The sequence below is a fragment of the Octopus bimaculoides genome, chromosome 21, assembly GCF_001194135.2.
Source record: "Octopus bimaculoides isolate UCB-OBI-ISO-001 chromosome 21, ASM119413v2, whole genome shotgun sequence".
NCBI lineage: Eukaryota > Metazoa > Mollusca > Cephalopoda > Octopoda > Octopodidae > Octopus > Octopus bimaculoides.
Window position 1 is genome coordinate 901,260 of NC_069001.1, and position 7,518 is coordinate 908,777.

Sequence of the window (7,518 nt, forward strand, 5' to 3'; positions counted from 1 at the left end):
TATATATATATATATATCTATATATATGTATGTGTGTACATGTTTGTACATATCTATGTGTATATACATGTGTCTATGTATGCAGGTATATCTGTGTGTATATGTATATACACACACATAAACATGGGTAGTACACTTTTAGCTCATCTCAGCAAAATATTTCTCTACTGGGAGTGCGCAATAACTCAACAAGTAATCAGGGCTATGACTTTTATGTCTATGAGAATTAAACAAATGAGAAGAATGAACCACACAAAGAATATCTGGAATATTTATCACAAGTTTTATATAAACCTATGTACGCGCTTGTATGTACATGTGAATGTATATTATCATTCATCATCATTTAGTGTGTTTGTGGGTGTGTGTAGCTATGTGTTTGTATATATGGCTGTATATATATTTGTATATGTGTGTGTAAATCTATGTATGTGTTCGTATATATGTCTATGTATAGTTGTCTGTATGTGAGTGTAAATTTGTTGTGTTTTAGCACTACGTAGTTTGCAAAACCACAATTATTAAATATATTTTAAGCTGCCAAAGTCATAAATATTAAGAACTAATTCAGTAACATTTATCAACGTAGTTAACCATGGTATCAAATATTTGTTTATATGGATATGTAAATGTATATTAGTATACCCATGCTGTCAAAAATGGTCTTCTAAAAGAAATAAGCTGAAACTTGTTTTAATAACTGCATTGTCTTCTTTATCTCTTCTTCCTATTTATTATGCTTCAGCAGGACAACAAAGAAATACATCTGTATGAATACTCAATAAACTTCATGAAAGACCAGAAAAGCATTAATCTCCATCTAATTAGTTATAAACATATCAGGATACTTTGACAATCTTACAATTTAAATTAATATTTTTTTTTCCTATTAAAACTCTTTGATTAAAAGTCAAATCATTATTGACAATTTCAAATTTTTTTCTTTTCTTTTTATATCTAAAATAAATGAATTCTATAAAAGATGAATATCATTAAAGTGATGTCAGCTTGAATTGATTCCAAGACACAATCTTTTCTTTTAGCCACCTGCACAGGAGTCAGTCCAGTGTTTTGTTCACATGCCACCGGCACAAGTGCCAGTCATCGAGTTTGGTTCAGTTTCGATCTCACTTGCCCCAACAGGTCTTTGCAAGCTGAGTTTAGTGTCCAATCTCAGCTTGCGACGAGTATATATAAAAAAGAAAGAACAGGATAGTCATGGCTGGAACACCTTTGATCTATGGTTTGATGCCTCAGGACTAACCTGACTGAACTGGAGCTAAATAGCAACATCCCTGCCACCAGCACTAGTAACTGGTTTCCCATTCTCAGCATAGTGAATCAGCAGAGCTTCTATTTGAAACACATGTCTTCTACCTCTCAGTCGTATTTAAATACTCAGAAAGTAAATGCAAGCGAATCCAATTTCTTGCTGAACATCTTTCATTGTTGTGGCAGTCATAGGAAGCAAATTGAGAAGCAGTTCGTTTTAGTAATTAATATATCAACTCTATCTCTCTCTCTCTGTTCTTGTTTAATTAATCACACACACACACACACACGTACATGCGCTTCAGCTGGATGGTTTTAAGTTCTTTATTTTGTGGGAAGGACACATGGTGTTATTTTGTGGGAAGGACACATGGTGTTATGTTGCAGCCTTTACTTTTTAATTGATTGTTTCCGGAAGAGTGGAGGTGTGGGAGGGTGGGGTATTTTCTAACGTGTCTGGTTTAGATTTACAAATTAGAACTGAAGCTCTTACTACTACCGTGGCTATTACGGCCACTACTACTATTACTGCTACCACAGTTGCTGCTACTACTGCTACTACATTTCTGTTAAAACTGCTATTACTACTGCTATTAAGACGGCTACTGTTGGTATTCTTGTTGTCACCCAGAGTCAACAGATGATTAAATTCTGCCAAGGCTACTCCCTTGGCAGACTAATTTGGAGCCTCAGACCACATGCTTCATGATAATACCCTTCCTGACTCATATCAACTCACAGGGTCAGTTTCCTGTTTTCCATCATGCATATATTTCTCACCCTGGTTGGAATACCATTCTGTCCAGGAAATACTCATTTTTGTCAGCTGTGTGGCCTGGTGCAACATGAAATGAAGTATTTTGTTCAAGAACACAACACATCGTCCAGTCCAGCAATCAGCACTGCAATCTAACAACCATGAGTCCTACCCTCTAATCACTAAACTACGTGCCTCCACATGCTTGGTGATATTTTTTGGGATTTCTATGTTCCTAAGATCAAATTCCATTGAGGTCAACTCTGCTACCAATAAAATATAGCAGGCATCAAGTAGTGGAAGTCGATGATGTCAACTTAACACTGTCCCCTCAAAATTGCAGGACTTGAGCCTAAATTGGAAGCCATTATCTGACTGGTCCTCGTGCCGGTAGCACGTAAAAGCACCCACTACACTCTAGGAGTGGTTGGCATTAGGAAGGGCATCCAGCTGTAAAAACCTTGCAAGATCAGATTGGAGCCTTTCATAGAAAGCCATGCCAAAGCAGACATTAGAGCACAATACCATCCTTGGGCCCATTGGATCCTGTCAAACCATCCAACCCATGCCAGCATGGAATATGGACATTAAATGATGATACACACACACACAGAATGTGCATTTCTTAACGGGTTGTTTTTGTTATTGTCTTTGTCTTGTCTGCATTTGTAAGAAGTTCACCAAACAAAACTTGTTGCAATATATACTTAAATTTCACCAAACTACAAACACCCACTTCACAGAGCTTGTTGCAGAATCTATTTAAATATTCTTTTTTTTTCCTCTTTAGTATGTTTTGTTTTTAATAACATTTATTTTAAATGAAACACAAGAGGTGACTTTTTTTTTTATACCTTTTAAATTAATTGTTTTATCTTTACATTTTTATACAAATACTTATTTACATTTGAATAAATTTTCTAATGTGCACAAAGCTTTATAAACAACGACTGCCAGATTATATCTCTTCACTAAAAGCGCTCATGTTGTACATAACTAGTCCATTATCTCTATTTCCAAAAATACTCAAGTTACTATTATTATCATCATCATCATCATCATCATCATCATTAAAGGCAGTGAGCTGGCAGAATTGTTACTACAAAATGCTCAATAGCATTTCATCTGTCTTTACATTCTGAGTTCAAATTCTGCCGAGGTCGACTTTGCCTTTCATCCTTTTGGGGTCAATTAAATAAGCAGCAGTTACACACTGAGGTCAATGTAATCAACTTACTCTCTTTGTTTGTCCTTGTTTGTCCCCTCTATGTTTAGCCCCCTGTGGGCATTAAAGAAATAAATAATTAGAGCAACAAGGAAATTTGCTTCATGTTCTGGGTTGAAACCCTGCCTGGGACATGCTTGCACCTCTGCAAGCTTAAACTGCAGAAGTTTATTGGAGTATAAAGCTTTTATAAACCATGTATTAGCATTTGCATCTACTCTAATAGATTCTTCAGATTTTCATATATATATATATATACACACACATACACACACACACATGACAGGCTTCTTTTAGTTTCCATTTACCATATTTATGCACAAGGCATTGGTCAACCCAGGGCTGTAGTAGAAGATATTTCCAGTTATGTTCAATATAAAATTGCACTTCCTCATTTCAAGCATACTTTCTGCTCAAAGACTAATTAATATTCATAGAATATTATGGATTTCTGTTTTGTTTTGATCCAATGAATCTTGTAATTAAGATTTGAAATCACAACCCCCGCTCCCTCTTCAAAGACAAAAAACAAAAGCAAAAACCACGAATGATGTTAAGTGGTGAATTGACAGAGTAGTAAGAGCACTGGGTAATAATTCCTGGTGGTATTTCCACACTTTGGGTTCAAATCCTGCCAACATGCATCTTTGCAATGTTGATTAATAATCGTTTAGCCTTCAAGTTACTCTGTCAATGTCAAAACCTAATTTATTCCCTTTGTTTTTAATTAGTCCTGCATTATCTCAGAGCTTTGAGATGTTCATGATGTGATTGTATATTTTTAGAATGACATTGTAGGGTAGGTATGAAAGGCCAGATATGGCTAAAGGGTTAAATAACCAGTCAAGTACAGGATTTTATTCTTTCTTTCTGTCTTTCTTCAGTTCTTCCTCTTCTTCCTTCTTTTTCTACTTCTTTTTCCTTCTTCACTTTTTCTGTTGGTATTCTTTTTCTTCTTTTCCTTTTTTCTGATTTCTTCCTCTCCTTTTTCTTTTCCTTTTTTTCTGATTTTTTTTCTTTTTCTTTCTCTCATATTTTCAAAGTAACAACAAAAACAGGGTCCCTAGACTATCATCCTTCCCTTTTTATTGCTTCCAACCAACTTCATATCAAATGGTTTCACTAAATGAAACTATTCAGACTGATTCTGGTTTTAGATTGCTTCTTCTACAGAACTGAATAATATTTTTAACAGCCTCAACAAGATAACATAATATTTTTAACAGCCTCAACAAGATAACATCACTCAAAAGTTGATTAGAGTTTTGCACATTTTTTTTCTCCCCCCCCCCCATTTTAGCTTATATTTATCATTGCTGTATTTGTATTTATATGCTAATTTAGTTTTTATCAATAGAAAAAAAAAGCATATAATGAATAAAACCACACAATCCTGTTGTTCATTATAGGTGGATTTTCTACAGCCAGATGCCCTTCCTCTCATTAATCCTCAACTGTTCCCAAGCAAAGTTATTGTTCCCCATTGATAAACATGCTTTGATAAAAGATTGGAAATGAATGACACCACTTTTATGATGATGACATTCACAGCTAATGTGTGATGCCAAGGCAAAGAGATGGAGACAGTAATATACCCATGTATATATACATATATTCATGGGTATGTTACATATACATATTATATACACAGCAGGCTTTATTCAGTTTTTATCTGCAAAACACACACGGCTTTGGTTGATCCAGGTCTATAATAGATGACACTTGCCCAGGGTGTCACACAATGGGATTGAACCCAAACCCATGTGGTTCTTACCATACAGCCATGCCTGCAGCTATATCAACCCTGTATTGTAGATGTAAATAGTAAAACAACATTTCATCTTCAAAAAATGTGGTTAATAGTCTGGAAACCATTACAATTTTATAATCCGACACTCTAATGGCTTTCTATCTATAAAAGATGAGAGTGGAGTTCAACAGATCAGAATCCCATTATTATTACATTTTAGTACCCCCACTCCCCTTTACATCCTCCCTTATCTAATTTCTGACCTACCTTATCTGTCCATCTAGATCTAGTCCCAAACTCTCTCTCTCTCTCCTATCTACTTAATTATCAACACTGTGCTACTTTATCCACTTATGTATTATGTAGTTCATGTGTTCAGTATTTTTTATTAACTTAGTAATTAGTGTGTGTGTATTATCATCATCATCATTATTTAATGTCTGCTTTCCATGCTGGTATGGGTTGGACAGTGTGACAGAAGTTGGCTTGGCAGAAGACTGCACCGTGCTTTGTCGTGTGTTTTGGCATGGCTCTTATGGCTGGATGCCCTTCCTGACACCAACCACTCTACAGAGTGAACTGAGTGCTTTTTCTGTGGCACAAGTGCAGGCGAGGTCAATATAGATAACATAACTGCAATTCTGTTGGTTACGATGAGTGTTCTAGTTGATCCAATCAATGGAACAGCCTGCTTGTGAAATTAATGTGCAAGTGGCTTAAAGTTTGAAGATAAATGATTAATTCAAAATATGTATAAAAGAGCATTACACTTGACAATAATTTGGACGCTAAACTTGGATATGTTTTGGCCAAAATTTGTCCCAGGTCATGTCTAATTTAATAGCACCACCTGATAGGATCTGTTAAGTCATTTTTAACCAGTTAACGTTCAGATTATCCTGCCAAATTTAACGCTTATTTATTAATATTGTTTTGAATTAACCATGCGTTATGTCTTAGCTTTGAGAATTTGATGATGTAACTATTAATTGTTACAACGTCATTGTAAGGTTGGTGTGAGAGGTCAGATTTGGCTGGTTTGAATAGAAAACAGAATATTTTGGCCGGTTTAAATGCTAAAGAGTTCAGTTGAGTTTTGTGTTGTGATGGCGTAAACAAGTAGGGAGTTATTGCTGACTGAGATGTATAGGTGGCTTGTCTGGTGTCCAGGTATTGTTTGAAGGTGAGGGAGTCTTTTTCTTCTTTGATTTGTTTTGGGATAATGTTAAATAGAGCAGGGCCTATTGAGGGAAACTTATTGTGTTGCAGTAATATTTTAAGTAAAAAAAAACAATTCAGGTTCAGTTATATAACAGCCATATATTCAAATCTTCCTACTTGTGTGTCTGGGCAAGGCACCTTGTTCTGCTTGCTCCAGTTTGCCCGAGTGAACAAAAATACAGACATCACTCCTTATTCTATCATTAAGCAGTGAGTTGGGGAATATTTGGATGAGCATTCAGCTGTAAAAAAAACCTTTTGCTTTAACAAAAAGAACCCTCCCCCTCCCATTGCACTCCTGCAAGCAAGCATGGGAAAATGGCTGTTTATATTATGCTGTAGTCTGTTATACACGGTTTCAATAATGCTCCCTTTCATTTATTGTGTTGCATGTGGGTGTAGGAGAGCAGCACATGATGACCAAATCACTGGGGCATGTCCCGTCACTGAAAACATACTGGATCCATGAAGTCACTCGAGCATATCCACTTCAATGAACTTATATTGAATTTGTCATCATCATCATCATCATTTAACGCCCCTTTTTTTTCCATAAGGGCATGGATTACATAGTTCAAGATAAGAGTGCTGAGCCAGAGAGCTGTACCATGCTCCAGCCTCTGCTTTGGTATGGGTTTTCTACAGCTGGATGCCCTTCCTAACACCAACCACTTTACAGAATGCACTGGGTGCTTTCTATATGGCACCAGGGCGGGTGTGGTCACAAAGTATTTACAAGACAAGATCCCTTGAGGAAGGTGGCTTTGATAGGAATGGGTGGCAAGCTACATGGGCACCAAATATCAGGCTATATGAATGGTGAGTGCTGAGCTACATGCATGAAAATGTCAGGCCACATGGGTGGTGTGTTACAAGTCTCTCAAAATCGGTAAGAATTAATTAGTATGGAAGCTACTTTATGTATTTATTTCTATTTCTTTATACAATATATATATTCATTTTATATGCTGGTCACTGATAAAATTTAAAAAAAAAGTTTTAGCCTCTATTATATATATGTGTGTGTGTGCTCCAGCATGACCACAGCTGCATGGCTGAAACGAGTAAAAGAGTTAATACACACACACTCACACTCACTTTTCTTTTCTTTTTTGTTTTGAAGCCATGTGGTTATCACCATGTCAAGTTGTGAATAATTTCATTTTACGACCAATTGCAAAAATAATTTCAAAAATTTATTATATATTTTGAGGAAGGCAAAGTAATTTTTTAATAACAATTTTCTCCAACAGCAACATTTTCCCATGGAATACACAGTTCAGAAGAGCAAAA

The 7,518-nt window shown here is 35.8% G+C and overlaps 1 protein-coding gene across 1 annotated transcript in view; it reads left to right on the forward strand.

Moving 5' to 3' along the window:
- The window catches only part of LOC106867288 (abasic site processing protein HMCES), a 60,258-nt gene that overhangs the window by 27,884 nt on the left and 24,856 nt on the right, over window positions 1–7,518 (forward strand). The gene's annotated exons all lie outside the window — the stretch shown is intronic.